At 50.9% G+C, this 17,606-nt stretch overlaps 1 long non-coding RNA gene across 1 annotated transcript; it reads right to left on the bottom strand.

The window, feature by feature from the left end:
- Positions 1-9,052: 9,052 nt before the first annotated feature.
- On the bottom strand, positions 9,053-16,372 carry LOC132338057 (uncharacterized). Its single transcript, XR_009489347.1, has 2 exons — positions 10,577-16,372; positions 9,053-10,454 (listed from the first exon to the last, which is right to left on the bottom strand). It is a non-coding gene; the product is annotated as an uncharacterized LOC132338057 (long non-coding RNA).
- Between the last annotated feature and the right edge of the window lie 1,234 nt (positions 16,373-17,606).

Raw genomic sequence — 17,606 nt, 5'->3', positions numbered from 1 at the left:
GCCAGTCCTTTCATCCACAGCGTTTTCAGATGTGCTCTGCTCCTGCTGGAGGACTGAACAAGAGAGGGAATTTTATTAGCAGCTCCTCATGGAGGGCTGGGACTGGCAAATTAAAACCCAGTCCACACACTTCAGACAAACCTGCCAGTGCTCTGCTCCCCTCCCTCCAGGAGCTGCCTGCCAGAGCTGCCTCTGCCATACCAAGTAAGGGAGAGAGGGAAGCTCCCACATTTCAGCAGCAGGGAAGAGATTTTTAACCATTTTTATCTTTATAAAGGCTGGATCCAAACCACATTCAATTCTAAATCCCACTGGCCTCAAGGTTGTGCTGCAAAGTTGTTTTTCATGTGGTATTTTTGGGGTTTTGATCTAGGTAGAAACACCACCACAGCTTTTTCCTTTGATATCTCCCCACCATCTCCTCAGAGCTCCCCCTGCCCAGCTGCTCTGGCTCAGGCACCTTCCAGCTGCTTTCAGTGGGAATTTTCAGCTGGAAACAGCTCTGCTGTTTTAAGGAAGCAGGATCCTCACAGAGGGGGGATGCCTGACCTTCCCTGCCACCCTGGGCCTGATTAATTTGGTTTTTCACCAAAGCCCTCCGAAGAAATCCAGTGGAACAGACCTGGGAGCATCCAGCCCTTGTGGACAGGGCTTCAAATGCTCCCATCCCTGAGCCCCAAACCCCCTTTGGATCTCTGTGACCACAACTAGGAGACTTGAGGAGAGTTTTCCTTATGGAAAAGACTTCAAATGCTCCCATCCCTGAGCCCCAAACCCCCTGGATCTCCCTGGGCACCCCTAGGAGAATCAGGAGTGCCCATCCCTAGTGGACAGGGCTTCAAATGCTCCCATCCCTGAGCCCTAAGCTCCCTGGATCTCTGTGACCACAACTAGGAGACTTGAGGAGAGTTTTCCTTATGGAAAAGACTTTTAATGCTCCCATCCCTGAGCCCTAAACTCCCTTTGGATCTCTGTGACCACCACAAGGTGACATGGGAGTGCCCAGCCCTTGTGAAAGGACTTCAAATGCTCCCATCCCTGAGCCCCAAACCCCCACTGGATCTCTGTGACCACAACTAGGAGACTTGAGGAGAGTTTTCCTTATGGAAAATACTTCAAATGCTCCCATCCCTGAGCCCTAAATCCCCTGGATCTCCCTGGGCACCCCTAGGAGAATCAGGAGTGCCCATCCCTAGTGGACAGGACTTCAAATGCTCCCATCCCTGAGCCCTAAACCCCCTGGATCTCTGTGACCACAACTAGGAGACTTGGGGAGAGTTTTCCTTATGGAAAAGACTTCAAATGCTCCCATTCCAGAGCCCCAAACCCCCCCGGATCTCTCTGACCCCCACTAGGAGAACCAGGAGTGCCCATCCCTAGTGGAAATGACTTTTAATGCTCCCATCCCAGAGCCCCAAACCCCCTGGATCTCTGACCACCACCAAGAGACTTGGGGGTGCCCATCCCTTGTGGAAATGCTCCCATCCCAGAGCCCCAAACCCCCTTTGGATCTCCCTGGGCACCCCAAGGACTCTGCCCTGCCTGGGACACCAAAGCCCAGAGCTGCACCTCTGAGAGAGCCCAGGCAGGGCTGCAGCCAGGAATTCGTGTTTGGGAAGACAGTTGGATTTGATTGACTCTAAATAGATGTTTCCCTCCCCGTTCATAATGAACTGAAGGAAGCCAGAGGCAGAAATTATAAAGCCAGCCTGCCCATTGCTGTGGAAGCAGCTTTAAATATTTCCCTCCCACAGCCAGTGCTGGCTCAGAGCACCAAATGACAGGCAGAGGAGAGCAGATGAGTATCTATTTGTGCAGGAAAATGAAGTGTATGAATAGTTATTTTCAGGACAAATGTATTTTGACAGGTATCTAATTTCACTCTGTTGATAAAATGCACTTTCTTGCTTTCTGGAGTTGATGACTGGTTGGGTTGTTGGATTTTTAAATTTTATTTGCAATCATTGTCAGTAAAAAAAAAAAAAAAAAAAAAAGAAAAAAATACCCAGCCTGAAAATTATATTTGTCAAACATCAGAAAGCAATTTAATTTATTGTCATCACAAATGTGTTTAAGAAAAAAATAAAATCAAATAGCCAGGCACTATTTATTCAGCACAAACCCCAAATTAACAGGGAGTGGTGGTGAGGCACAAACACCCAGGGGAGGACCCTGTGCAATGTGGCCATGGAGGAGAGCCCACAAACATCCTCCCAACCTGGAATCCCAAACAAAAGAGAGGAGAAAAGCAGCACTAAAGCTGAAATCAGCACTCAGCTCCCCACTCAGAGATCATTCCATCATTTCAATACCAGGGCCAGCTCCCCTCTGCTGGAAGTGCTCTGGTTGTGGTGGTGGGAGTGGTTTTGTCACCGCTGCAGTGCTTCCTGGGGCTGCTTCCCTTTGGGAGAACTTTTGGAGGATACCCAACGCCAGAAACAGGAACTGCCCCTCTCTGTGGGATGTGCACCATCCTCACCCCTGAGCTGTGGGGTTTTCAGGGTCCCCTGGATGGAGGAGGAATTGAGAATCTGACTCCATGCTCTTAGAAGGCTCATTTGTTATTATATTATATCATATCATATTATATCATATCATATTATATCATATTATATCACATTACATTATATTATATTATACTATATTATATTATATTGTATTATATTACATTGTATTGTATTGTATTGTATTATATTGAATTATATTATATTATATTATATTGTATTGTATTATATTATATTATATTGTATTATATTACATTGTATTGTATTATATTATATTGTATTATATTACATTGTATTGTATTGTATTGTATTGAATAATAATATAATATAATATAATATAATATAATATAATATAATATAATATAATATAATATAATGTAATATTATATTATATTACAATATATTATATTATATTATATTATATATTGTAATATAATATAATATAATATATATTATATATATAATTATATACATTATATATTATATATTATATATATAATTATATATATAATATATTATATATATTATATATATATAATTATATATATAATATAATGTAATATTATATTATATTATATTATATTATATTATATTATATTATATTATATTATATTATATTATATTATATTATATTATATTATATTATATTATATTATATTATATTATATTATATTATATTATATTATATTATATTAATGATATGATACAAAAGCCCGCCAGGCTTTGGCTCTCCCCCGCAGGGCAGATCTGCTCTCGGCTCCGGAGCTGCCCTGCACCACGGCTTCGAAGGCACAGCAGAGTGAAATCTGCGAGCTGCCCCGAGCCCAGATCCGAGAGGTTAAGGCAGCCCTGTCCCCCTGCTCCCGGTTTTTGGCAGGTTTTGGGATCCCCGTCCCTATTCCAGCCGTGTCCCGGCACATCTGCACAGCTGGCAGCACCAGGCTCCCGTCAGCAGCCCCGGAACGCTCCAGAAGGACACACAGCCACCCCAGCAGTGATCAGATTACTCTCCCCTTCTGCCTTTCGTGCTTAATCCCAAACATTTATCGTCATTTACTCCGAGCCTCCTCCTCCTCCCGTGCTCCTCCTTCTCCAAAGCCGCTTTCTCTTCTCAATCTCCTTCCCGAGCTGCTCTGCAGCAGCGGCTCCAGCTGGTCCCTGCAGCCCCCCTGTGTCACCTCAGCCCCCTCCCTGTGTCACCTCAGCCCCCTCCCTGTGTCACCCCAGCCCCCCTCCCTGTGTCACCTCAGCCCCCTCCCTGTGTCACCTCAGCCCCCTCCCTGTGTCACCCCAGCCCCCTCCCTGTGTCACCTCAGCCCTCCACCTTGTGTCACCTCAGCCCTCCTCCCTGTGTCACCCCAGCCCCCTGCCCTGTGTCACCTCAGCCCCCCACCCTGTCACCTCAGCCCCCTCCCTCTGTCACCCCAGCCCCCTCCCTGTGTCACCTCAGTCCCCCTCCCTGTGTCACCTCAGCCCTCCACCTTGTGTCACCTCAACCCCCCTCCCTGTGTCACCTCAACCCCCCTCCCTGTGTCACCTCAGCCCCCCACCCTGTGTCACCCCAGCCCCCTCCCTGTGCCACCCCAGCCCCCCTTGCTGGGGAGCAGGCACGGGGGGCAGATCTGCTGGCACAGCCACCCGTGGCTCCCCGCCGGGTGCCAGCTCCAGAGCCCTGCTCTGCCCTCATTCCTGTCAGGAGCCAGGACACCCCTCTGGCTGTCCTGGGGGGCTCCAGCCCCGGCCCGGGGGGCTCAGGGACCCTGGCACAGAGCCCAGGACCCCTGTGCCTGTGATTTCGACCCCTGGAGCAAATCACCACCTTTGTATGGAGAATTAGGAGTCAGGAGAGTTTTAGCAGAGTGACAGTGAATTTGTCACTGGGTGTAAATGGAGAATTTTGGGGGTTTTGGAATGGGGGTTCAGGGGGCAAGATGGAGGAATTTGGGTGTTTCCTGTCCTTCTTTCTCCTTCCTAGGCTCCATCTTCTGCTGTGCTGGTGACACTTTTGCATTGGTTTGAGGTAGAAGCTCACTGTCTGACACAGGTGATGAGTACTGGGAAATTACTGTAAATAATGTACAGGTGGGTTTTAGTATAAAGAGATAACACTGCCCTGAGGGCATCAGAGTGCCTCTGTCTGACCTGCTGGACAGACCTTGGCAGGCCAGAGAAAGAATTTTGTAGATAAGATACAATAAACAACCTTGAGACCCAGAACTGAAGAGTTCAGACTCCTCCAACTGCAGGGCTGGGAAAAGAGACCTGTGAGTACCTCAGAGTCACCCTGACCAGCAGAGATTCTGAGAATTCCCACCCCATTTCCCACTTTTCCTTGCCCTGGGGGCCATTCCCCAGGAGGACAATAAGAACCTGGTGCTGCTCAGAGCAGGGGGTGTTTATTTGTGGCAGCTCCAATGGCTTTGACCCTGCAGGAACAAGGACACCACTCCCTTCTCTTCACCAGGAAAAGGCCAGAACAAATCTGCTGGCTCGTGTAACCACTGCCTGCCCGGCTCCCCTGCAGGTTTATTGCTCTTCTGGCCAGGGTTTCTTCATCCAAACGCTGACAGTCAGGAAAATTCCACTTTTTTTTTTTTTTTTTTTTTTTTAAAGGAATAACTGCAAAACAAACCCAAACCAGTTGTAGCTGCAGAAGCAAACCCACGGGACACCTCTGGGCTGCCGAGCCCATGCTCAGGGCGGTGTGAGAAGCCCCCAGGATCCCAATTCCCGATTTCTGTCCCAGAAAAGGGCTGTACCCGGCTGCTGGGCGTTGCCATGGTTACCGCACGGTGTCGCGTAGCAACGAGCTAAGCCGAGCATCACCGAGGCGGTTCTGCCTCTGCTCCATTCCTTCCCCTGGCGGATTCCGCCAAGTGAGCTGGATTGCTGTGCGGGGAGCGGCCCCCGAGGGATTCGGGAGCCGGGGGGATGCGGCAGGAGCCGGAGCTGCCCCCGGAGCCAGGGGTGTGCCCCACCCGGGATGGGCGGCACAGCCCCGGGGGCACGGGATGGGAATTCCAGGGGGACGGGGATGGGAATTCCGTGGGGGTGTGTCACTGACATATTTTCTGAAAAATACCTTTGCCAGGATTTCTCCTCCCGGAAAGCTGGGAAGATGAGAAGCCTCAGCTTCTCCGTGTTTGTTTCAACCACAGAAGTGAAACTTTTCCCTTTTTTCTTGTCAAGCACAGAGCTGAGGCGGGGTGGAAGTCCCTGAAGGGGGCTGTGAGCTTTGGATACCACCCTGGATCTCTAAAAGAAGTTTTTATATAAAATTTGAGCTCTTGGAGCACTTGGCACCTGCTCTGTGCAGCACAGACAGACACCAGAAAGGTTTGTGCAGGAGACCTCAGGTTCAGCTGCCCAAAAATGACAAAAGAATGAAAACATCAGAAAGGAGAAAGGCAAACCAGGAGCAGCAGGGCTGAGGGACCCCACTGGGAGCAGAACAAGGGCAGATTTTGTGTTTGATGAGCACTGGTGGCTTCTGGAGTGAGGGATTCAGGGGTTTCAGCCTCACCCTGAGCTCCCAGGGAACAGCCCAGGACCAGCAGAGCCGAGGGGATCCCAGCCCTGGGGAGCCCTGAGACCTTTCCCCATCCTGCTGCACACCCAGAGCTGCAGAGGCAGCATCAGCCCTGCTCTGTGTGCCCAGGAGGGCCCAGACCCCCAGCAGGGGCTGCTCCCCTCTCCTGCTGCCTGCTCTGCACAGAGGCTGTGCCAGCCCAGCAGGGCTGCAGCCAGGGCACCCTCTGCAGCTCCTGAGAGTGGCTGTGCCCAGCTGGGCTGGGCTCTGGCTCCAGGGCTGACAGACCCAGAGCTCACAGCCTCCAGCTGCTCCAAGGGGAATGCAGCCTGGAGAGCAGGAAAGGTTTTTTACAGAAAGGGTGAGAAAGTTCTGGAATGGCTGCCCGGGGAGGTGTGGAGTCCCCATCCCTGGGGGTGTTTAACAAAGCCTGGGTGTGGCAGGAGTCCCAGCCCCTGGGTGCCAGGGTTTAGGTGAGGTTTTGGGGCTGGGTTGGACTCGATGACCTTGGAGGTCTCTCCCAACCTGGTCATTCTGTGATTCTGTGATCCTGGCCTGGTCCAAAAAGCACTCCCAGCAGCAGAACGAGCTGTGACTACAAGCTCTGCATGGATTTCACACAAATTCCTTTTTCAGGGTGATTTGGGATGTCCAGGCTGGTTTTCTTTGCACGGGGATGCAGCAGCATCAGCTCTGTCTGCGCTTTTATTTTAAATAACTCCTGACACTTCCCCTGCCTGCAGCTGCCACTCAACTTCTTCCCCCACCAGAGGCTTGGGGCTCATTTTGTCACCATCTGGGAGCTGTCACTCGGCTGTGTGACCAGGCCAGCTGCAGGAGCCCTGTGGCTGGGTGGTGGCTGGCACAGATCAGGCTGTGCCCTCCAGGATCAAACCATCCCCTCCAGCCTCCTTCCCAGAAAAACCCCATTACACCACCTGGGAAGCTGAAATCAATGTGTGTCTGGTTCCCAGAGGGCAGAAAAACCCAAAAGCTCTGGTTTGGCATCACTGGTAGAGCAAGGACTGCGCTTCAGGGCTCCCCATTGCTCCAAGACAATATTTAAAGCAGAGCTTTTCCTTGGCAGGTGAGCCTTTGGTATCCTAAATTCCTTTTTTATTGAGGGAATTCCATTGCTTCTGGCACCCAGAACAGGTAGAACCACTTTCCAAATCTCAGCTGGAACCGAGACAACAATGTTTGCATTGTTTTTCCTCTGACAGATCATCTTCCAGATTAACAAACAAAAACCACAAAAAAACCCCACCACAACAAGAAAAACAAATTGTTTAAATGCAGCTAACAGGTGGCAAGGGAACAGCTTGCCATAAACTCTTATTTGTAACTAAGGAAATCTCCTGGGATCAGCCAGGAGATCAGTTGTTCTTGCCAGTATGAGAAGTTTATCTGTGATTTTCCACCCTCGCGGGCTGAGCTGCATTAAGCCCAGCCCGCAGCTATTGTTCAGCGCTCCCAGCCCCATCTCGGGGTGAAATCCCGGCCCGAGGGATCAGAGGTGCCGATCTCTGCTGATGGCACAGATCAGCCGGGGCTCTGAGCGCCTCTCGAGGCTCTGCGAGCCCCGGGAGGGGCCGGATCCAGTGGAAATCTCCAGGCTCCGGCCAGACAGAGCCACTTGAGAGAGGCAAACCACCCTCAGGCAGCTCAGCTGGTGCAGATTGCACAGGAAAAGGGCAAAAAAAGGGCAAAAGCCCGGCAGGTTTTCCCTGGGGCTGTGGCTGGACTCCAGGCTGAGCAGCCTGGCACAACCATGGCTTAAATCCCACGAGTGGGGGAAGGTTCAGAGCTCATTTCTAGAGCAAGGGAGGGCTTGGAAAGCACTGACAGCAGAGGAGGCTTCCCCAGGGAAAGGTTCTCAGTCTGGGATCTGTCACATCTCCTTCCTGGAAAGAGGTGGAGAGGGAGGAGATGTGGGCCATCATCCCCAGGGACCTCCCCTCTCCCTCCAGATCCTGCTGAATTTCCTTTCGGTAAAATCACAGGTCCAAAGGTGAGTTTGGGCACCAGCTGTGCCCAGCACTCCCCTCCCCGAGCCCAGACAGTGCTGGGGGCATCTCAAAGGACATCCTGAGGGCAGGGCCAGCCAGGGAAAAGCTGATTTGGGCAGCAGAGCTCTCTCACTGATCCCTAACAAACTCGTCCCTAACAAACTCATCCCTAACAAACTCATCCCTAACAAACCCATCCCTAACAAACCCATCCCTAACAAACCCATCCCTGACAAACCCATCCCTGACAAACCCATCCCTGACAAACCCATCCCTAACCAACCCCTCCCTAACCAACCCCTCCCTAACCAACCCCTCCCTAACCAACCCCTCCCTAACCAACCCCTCCCTAACAAACCCATCCCTAACCAACCCATCCCTAACCAACCCATCCTTCAAACCCATCCCTAACAAACCCATCCCTAACAACCCATCCCTGACAAACCCATCCCTAACAACCCATCCCTGACAAACCCATCCCTGACAAACCCATCCCTGACAAACCCATCCCTGACAAACCCATCCCTAACAAACCCATCCTTCAAACCCATCCCTAACAAACCCATCCCTAACAACCCATCCCTGACAAACCCATCCCTGACAAACCCATCCCTACCAAACCCCTCCCTATCAAACCCCTCCCTATCAAACCCCTCCCTGACAAACCCATCCCTGACAAACCCATCCCTGACAAACCCATCCCTGACAAACCCATCCCTGACAAACCCATCCCTGACAAACCCATCCCTAACAAGCCATCCCTAACCAACCCATCCCTGACCAACCCATCCCTAACCAACCCATCCTTCAAACCCATCCCTAACAAACCTGTCCCTACCAAACCTGTGCTGGAATAAACCAGGACGTTTTAGGGGACCCATGGAGCTGCAGGGGAAGAAGAGCTGCTGTGTGATCCCCTGGAGTCACGAGCTGTCACTGAGCCCTGCCTCACGCTGCCAAATTCTGATTTCTCAGAGCTCCTCACTTATCACATTAGCAGGAGACTGTGCAAGTTTCTGGTGGTTCATTTCCACTGATTAGTGGGGAGCAGCAGAGCAATAAAGAATATCCAGAGACAGCTTCCACCACCAGGCAACATCACAGAATGAGAGCTGATTAATGAGGTCGTTGGGGTAAGAGGAATTGCTGCTCCATCCCTGTGCTGGAGATCACTGGAGCACTTGGCTGATCCTCTCCTTTTATCAACAGCAGCTCCTCTTCCCTTCACAGGCTCTTACAGGGTTCACCCTCTTTAAACACTCTTTAAACACTCTTTAAACACTCTTTAAACACTCCTTAAATACTCCGTGTCCTGCCTTTCCAGACTCCTGCTCATCCTCCAGGGGTTTTGTTCACTCCCCTTTGTGTCTCGTGGGCACAAACCCCACCAGGTGAGGCAGTGCCAGCTCAGAGCTTTGGTTTCTCATCCTGGGACCTTCATTAGGCAGCAAATGGAGGCACTGAGCTACTGAACTGCAGCAAAACCTGGAGCCTGTTTTATGCAGAACCCAAAATTTATGTTCCACTTAAGAGCAGAACTCCAAACTATTCTGTTTAACGGGGTCACCAAGCACGGTGCTGCTCGTGCCCAGCTCACCCTGAGCAGGGGGTCCTGCCCAGCAGAGCAGAGCTGATGCTGCTCACAAACCCAAAGTGGTCACTTGGCTCTGCTTTTCTCCCCCCAGGACCTTTGCAACTTCTGATGGGATTAGCACAAGGTAAAGAAAACACAGCAGCTCCATTCACCCGTGCTGTTTGGCAGGTTAAACCTCAAATGTAACCTCTCCCCCTGGGATTGTGCAAGAGTTAAATAACAATGCCTGGGTAAATGAAATACAGTGTGAGAGTTAAATAACAATGCATGGGTAAGAGAAAAATAACAATACACTGGTAAATTAAATAACAATGCATGGGTAAGAGAAAAATAACAATACACGTGTGAGAATTAAGTAACAATGCATGGGTAAATTAAATAACAATGCATGGGTAAATTAAATAACAATGCCTGGGTAAATTAAATAACAATGCATAGGTAAGAGTTAAATAACAATACACGTGTGAGAATTAAGTAACCATGCATGGGTAAATTAAATAATACATGGGTAAATTAAATAACAATGCATAGGTAAGAGTTAGATAACAATGCACGTGTGAGAATTAAATAACAATACCTGGGTAAATTAAATAACAATACCTGGGTAAGAGTTAAATAGCAATACATGGGTAAATTAAATAACAATGGGTGTGTAAGAGTTAAATAGCAATACATGGTAAATTAAAAAACAATACATGGGTAAGAGGTAAATAACAATGGGTGTGTAAGAGTTAAATAACAATACATGGGTAAATTAAATAACAATACCTGGGTAAGAGTTAAATAGCAATACATGGGTAAATTAAATTTAACAACACCTGGCTAAGAGTGAAATGACAATAAATGTGTAAGGGTTAAATACCAGTGCATGTGTTAAGAGTTAAATGACAGAACATGGGTAAATTAAATAACAATGCATGGGTAAATTAAATAACAATACCTGGCTAAGAGTGAAATGACAATAAATGTGTAAGGGTTAAATGCCAGTGCATGTGCAAGAGTTAAATGACAGAACACCAGCACAGAGGGTCAGGCAGTGGAGAATTCAGGGTTTGGGCCAGTTTAGCTTTACTGACCCACCTTTACTGCCAGAGGGGGACAGCCCAGGGCTGCAGACACCAGGGCTTTGCCCCAGCACAAGGTGAGCCCCAGCAGACTCGGATCAGACGGGGCCCTCTGCCATTTGTGCTCCCAGCTCTCGGCATTTGCACGCTGCAGACTCTGCCCTGTCCCCACTCCTCGGGGCTCCCCAGGAGCAGGGGGCTCAGCAGGGGCTGTGTGGGGCTGGCTGCCAGCCCAAAGCCCCCCGAGCCAGCACGGGGCTCAGGGCATTCCCCTCCTGCCTGCTCCAGCTCTTCCCTCTGGCTCCCAGCAGCAGGAGCAGCCTGCATCCCCAGCCCTCGTCCATCCTGGGCGTGCTGTGACATCTGATGCTGCTGCACAGCAGCTGCTCTGCCACCGCTGTCAGCCTCGGCTATTTTTAGCTTTATTTCAGGGAGAGGAAGCTTGAAGGAGGCAACAGTGTTCATTGCAGTCTCAAGAGCAATTCCCAGCCATCAGCCACTGTCTCCATCAATTCTTTTGTTAATTTGAGTGCAGCTCTCAGGCCAGGAACATGTGCCTGCACTCTCAGCCCCAGCCTAGAGCCATTTAATTACCTCCATTAATAAGCAATAAGGCTCTTAAGAGCAACAATTTCCTTCTGCTGATCATTTCTGGGGCTCCCAGACAGAAAATGCTCTCTTTTTTAACGGGTCTGGGAGGATGAGAGCTGTGGATCACGGAGGAAATTTCAGGCAGCTTTAATGGGCAGGATGTTTTTAATGCAGATCCTGCTGCACTTGGTGGCTTTAATTGCACAAGAAATGTGCATAACCAAACTCACAGCCTTTAAATTAAGGATGACTGACCCCACCAGAGCACGTGAAAAAAGGACATCTCAGATATTGATGGGGGAAAAGAGGTGTGGAGATGGAGTTTGGGACAGTGACAGCAAAACCTCCCCAAAGCACAGCTCAGTCTTGGCATCAGCCCCTTCCTGGCTGATGTAAGGACAGGCAGCTCTGAAAACTCCATCAAAAATAGCTTTACAGGGCTGCAATAAAGTGCTTTTTACCTCTCAGGTTTGGAGGTGCCTCTCTCATTTTGGTTCTGTGGTTTCATTTCTGTTTGCCTGTTCTCTAGGGAGAGCCACAGCTGGATACCCTGAGTGATGAGTGAAGCCTCCCAGGACACAGAACCCCCCCAGGCCTCCACGGGGGTGATCCAGGCTCTCACAGATCCCAGAGCCACCTTCCCCAAGCAAATCAGTCCCCAGCAATAAATTCAGGAGGGAAGGGTTGGGTTGGGTGCTGCAGGATTTCACCTCCCAGGTCAGATTTGGGCACTAATTAGAAAAAAAAATAGTAAAAAAAGACTTCTTGGAGGAGATTTTACCCAAAACCAGAACAGACAGGATGTAAAATGCTGCTGAAAATAGTTTTAAAGAGGAATTTGGCAAAGGAAAAATCCCAAGCCTAGGGGAGCCTGCAGAGGATTCTTGTCAGGAGGAAGTTCTCCAAGACTTCCAAATGATCCAATACCTGCTGGCTTTTCAGTGCTAATGGTCCCAGGAATGGCTGGGCTTAAACACTGCATGGAAAATGCTTTTGATATAACAAGACAGGAAAGGTTTCAAGATGTTACTGCAAAATTCATGAGTGTTTTTGAGGCACAGGCAAAAACAAGAGCCAATTTACAAACACCATGGTTTTCTTGGCAAGAAAACAGTTCCTGGCATGGGAGTGCAGTGAAAGCTCTCCCTCCACGAGGAAGAACACAGGAACCCAGAAAAGTCAGAACTCAAAATGCTCATACTGGGATTTATCTCTGCTCTGGGGCTAAGAAACCACAAAACATTGGCTCGGTGAGGTTTCTAGGCCCCACTCCTGCAAAGGCTGCCTGAAAAAGGAGTTTGTGCTGCTCCTGTGCAGCAGGGGAGCCCCAGCTCCTGCTGAGCACTGCACACACCTCCAAGTGTCAGTTCTTAATTCCACTGTTTAGTCCTAAAAGGCCTTGTAACAAAAGATTGGCAATCGTTTTACACCTCCCTGCCGAGCTCACAGTCCTGAAACTGCTTTACTGATAAGAAATCATAAACTCCTAAATCCAAAAATGAAATTATAATCTCAAGGGCCTTCAATCCAAACCCAAAGAAACCAAAAACTGGTGCCCCGTGTAAAAGAGAAACTCTTTTACTGATAGGAAATAATAAACACCTAAATCCAAAGATAAAATTATCATCCCTATTGCCTTCAATCCAAACCCAAGCAAACCAAAAACTGGTGCCCCATGTAAAAGAGAAAATGTTTTACTGATAAGAAATAATAAACACCTAAATCCAAAGATAAAATTATCATCCCTATTGCCTTCAGTCCAAACCCAAGCAAACCAAAAACTGGTGCCCTGGGTAAAAGGGAAAATGTTTTACTTATAAGAAATAACAAACACCTAAATCCAAACATGAAACTACCTTCTCTAGTGCCTTCAATCCAAACCCAAGCAAACCAACAATTCCTTGCCACATCCAGGCTGGAGGACCCAGCCCAGGAATTCTAAGCCCTGCCTATCCCTGCCCTGTTTTAAGCTGGGTTTAAGCAGCATTTCCTGGAGCTGGTGATGGAGTTTGTGCCGTGGTCACTTTTAGGGGGTCCCTTTTTGGTGGCCCCTGGCCTTCACACACCTCACCAGGGATGTTTCCCCCTCTGGGGATTGTCACATTCACATGTTCTGAATAATCCCTTGGCCCAGGATTCTTCTCCTGGGAAGCTGAGAAGCCTCAGAGAAAAAGGAAAATAATTTTATTTCATTTGTTTCTCCTGTGTTTTGCTGCTTTGGGATGTGTTTGGAGATTGTTCACCCACAGATGATTGTTTCATTGCATTCTGCTGGGAGTTGTTTTGACTCTTTGGCCAATCAGGGCCAGGCTGTATCAGGACTCTGGAAAGAGTCACAAGTTTTCATTATTTTTTTTTTAGCCTTCTGTGAGCATCCTTTCTGTATTCTTTAGTGTAGTTCAGTTTAATATTCTTTAATATAATATAGATCATAAAATAATAAATCAGCCTTCTGAGAACATGGAGTCAGACTCATCCTTCCACAAACACAACAGGGGATATTCCCCCAGCAGAGCAGGAATCCAAGGGTCCAGCCCCAGCCTGAGATGCTCTAAACTGGAATTTAATTAGGTCACTCCCCGGATACATTAAGCACAGATGTCCAGATTCAGGAGATTACAGATTTATTGGGCATTGATTAAATGAAAAAAAAAAAAATCAAATAAGAGTCACAGCTGAGTGCTGCAGCCATGTGCCAGCTCTCCCTGAGGGCAGCTGGAGCAGGCTATAATTAATATTACACAGTCCTGACAGGCAAGATAAAAGTTCTGGCCAGGCCAGGGTGTAATTTAGGATCTATTTATTCTCCAGCAGAATTTATTAACTCGAGCAAACCCAGCACAGGCAGATTTGTGGCTGGTCTCCCTGCAAAGGGTGTCAGGAGCTCTCTGCACGTGCTCTTCTCCTTCCCTAAACGTGGCAAAGAGCTCTGCCACCAGCACAGCTGAAAACCCAGGGAGAACTCCCCAGGGCTGGACCCCAGCCCTCCCTGGCAGCCCCAGCAGCCCCTCCTGCAGCAGAAAGTGCTGAAATAAATCTTTCAAAAGCCCTGGCATCGGTGCCTGCTCTGGGCACTGCCAAGGATGGGCAATTCAGTCAATCCTGGCAAAAAATCCCCAGCCAGAATTCCAGGGCAGAGCCAGCTCTGTGCCCCTGGAGCTGCACCCAGGGTGGGCACCCCTGCATGGGGCAGTGCCCAGGAATGGCTGGGCAGGAGAAGGCAGCGATTTCCTGCTCCCCACACCTCTGTCCTTCTGAGGAACCCCTGCTCCCCACACCTCTGTCCTTCTGAGGAACCCCTGCTCCCCACACCTCTGTCCTTCTGAGGAACACCTGCTCCCCACACCTCTGTCCTTCTCCTGCTCCCCACACCTCTGTCCTTCTCCTGGTGGCTCCTGCTCCCCACACTTCTGTCCTTCTCCTGCTCCCCACACCTCTCTCCTTCTCCTGGTGGTTCCTGCTCCCCACACCTCTCTCCTTCTTGTGGAGATCTCCTGCTCCCCACACCTCTGTCCTTCTGCTCCCCACACCTCTCTCCTTCTCCTGCTCCCCTCAGCCCTGTCCCATCCAGCTGCACTAGCACCCCTGGCAGGTCCCCTGTCCCCCCTCCCTGCACTGACCTGGCAGCTCCTGTGTCCCCAGGGCCCCAGAGGGTGCAGCAGGGCTGGAGCTGCTGCTGCCCCTGCCCCGGGCAGGCTCTGCTGTCCGTGTCCTCCCTCCCCTGCTCTCTCTGTGCACGTCAGTGTGAGCAGTTCCACCACTGCAGGAACGATTTTATTTGCAGTGCCAGCCTGCCGTGGGTGCAGGGACTGAGGTCCTTGTCACTTTGAAGATCCCAGCTATTTGACTGCTTTGAATTCATTTGTTTAATGAACCTCGGGGGGCCACTGCACTAAAGCATTCCCAAACAAGTTCAGAGCTCTGCAGTTCCTGCACTAATTAGGGACTCCTCTGGGGCTAAACACAAGAGGTTCTGCTGCTGTGTTTGAAGCTGGCAGAAAGCCAAGGCAGGGCTGAATCTCCTGCTCAAGTGAAGCATTTTTAATGTTTTTCCTCCTCTATTTTCCCCCCCTCTCCCCAGCAAGTGCAGGGCTGCCAGGCACGCACACAACTGATCAGGTCAAGGGGCTCTGAGACAGGGAAGGGTTTTAGCAAAGCCTGGCTGAAGCAGCCCAGCTCTGCAGTGTTCTCCTGCACCTGTGCCTCTTCCACAGCCCTTTCCTCAGGGCCTGCTCACCACTGGCTGCTGAAGGCTCCTGGAGATGGAGCTCGGATGGCTCTGGAGGAGCTGCCCAGGCCCAGCCCAGCCCAGCTCAGAGCAGGGACCGGCTGCTCAATCCCACCCAGACAGCACAGGCCACGCCTTGCACCCCTTCAGGGGCTCAGGGGGGAAATCAGGGGGAAAATTCTCTTTTTGAAGGCCTCGAGGGTGTGGGAGTCTCGCAGCTGGGAGATGCAAGGCAAAATCCACTCATAGCAACTTTCCTCAATTTTCCCTTTCCTCTTTTTTAATCCAAGAGTTTTTTTCTTTCCTTTCCTCTTTGCCAGCCTGGTCCTTGTCCTCCAAAAAGTGAAATGCACATGTCCTGGTTTAAAAAAAAAAAATTAAAAATTCATACTAATAAGAAGGAATCAGGAAAGAAATTGATATCTCTTGCAATTCATCACAGCAATTTCATCACTGCTCAGAACTCCCCCAAGGTAAGAAAGGGGCTGCTCAGAATCCACCCTGTGCTGCTCAGGGCACCGAGAGTCCTGCAGAATTAATTGCCAGGCACATTAATTACTGATTAAATGGGAAATCCCCAAATGCCATTAGGAAGGGATGACTGAACATGGATCCATCGTCCTTCCAGCCTGGCTGGAAGTCACCTTCGTGGTGCTCAGGTGCAGGAGGACAAATGGACCCCAGCAGGTAAATAAATGGATCCTAGCAGGTAAATAAATGGATCCTAGCAGGTAAATAAATGGATCCTAGCAGGTAATAAACGGTCTCAGCAGGGAGCTGGGAACCCCTCCTGGGATAAAGCTGCAGGTTCCTTCTCCAGGACCCCACATCTTGGCTCTGCAGCCAAAATTGCTCATTTTGCACCTTGGAGTGGGCAGCTGTGGCAGCAGCAGCAGGCTCTGCTGCCAGCTCTGGGCTCAGCCCATCTGCCCCAGCGAGGGCTGCCAGGAAAGGGAAGGAGGCAGGAAAACCTCCCAGGCTCTGGAAACTGCTGTGGCCAGGAGGGAAACCTGGGGCTGGGAAGGGGCTCAGGTCAGGGGGGCAAGCCCTGAGGTGCGAGGCAGGGTTTGCTCCCACAGGGCAAGGGGTCACCAGCGGGACCAGGGGAGGGTCCTGGGGTCCTTAAACCAGTTCTGCTCCTGTCCAGCCCCAGGGAGCTGCCCAGGGTGGTGTCGGCCTGGCAGCTCCCACAAGGGCTCACTGCTGGCTCCTCTGAGCCCCCAGTGCCCGGGCCAGGCTTGGAGCAGCCTCGCAGGTGAGCACAGCCTCTCAGGTGAGTGCAGCCTGTCAGGTGAGTGCAGCCTGTTGAGGTGGGCACAGCCTCCCTGCAGCCTCCCAGGTGGGCACAGCCTCCCCGGTGGGCACAGCCTGTTCAGGTGGGCACAGCCTCCCTGCAGCCTCCCAGGTGGGCACAACCTCCCAGGTGGGCACAGCCTCCCTGCAGCCTCCCAGGTGGGCACAGCCTCCCAGGTGGGCACAGCCTCCCAGGTGGGCACAGCCTGTCAGGTGGGCACAGCCTCCCAAGTGGGCACAGCCTCTCAGGTGGGCACAGCCTCCCTGCAGCCTCCCAGGTGGGCACAGCCTCCCACACCCCCTCTCTCCCCGGGCGCTCCCCCTCCGCTGCCCCCGCAGGAATCTCCTGCCCCTGCGGAGGCCGGCGGGAGCGCAGTGACAGCGGGGACACTCCTGTCCCCAGCCGGTGCTGGAGGAGCGGGGGACCAAGCCGGGCAAATTCCAGCCCAGCCGCGGCCCCTGCGAGCGCTGGGATCAGAGTTCCCGCCTGCTCCTGGGGACCAGGGGGTCACGAAAATGCACAAACGTAAATCAGTGCAGGAAACGCCTCTCCCGGTGCTCTGGGGGTGCCGAGCGCTGTCCCCGGCGGTGGCAGCAGCCGGGACAGCAGCCCTGGCACAGTGGGAGCCTGCTGCCATCTCCTGGGCAGCGCTGGGCTCCCTCGGCCCCTTCCAGCGGCTGTTCCCAAGGGCTGCTGCTCCCGGTGCCGCCTGCCTGGCAGTGCCTGCCGGGCTCTGAACGCCGGGAGCTCCCGGGAACCCCCTGGGAACGGATCACCCGTGCTGCTGCAGGGA

This window comes from Haemorhous mexicanus, chromosome 24, assembly GCF_027477595.1.
Source record: "Haemorhous mexicanus isolate bHaeMex1 chromosome 24, bHaeMex1.pri, whole genome shotgun sequence".
Classification (NCBI taxonomy): Eukaryota; Metazoa; Chordata; class Aves; order Passeriformes; family Fringillidae; genus Haemorhous; species Haemorhous mexicanus.
This window is presented reverse-complemented; position numbering and strand designations above follow the sequence as displayed.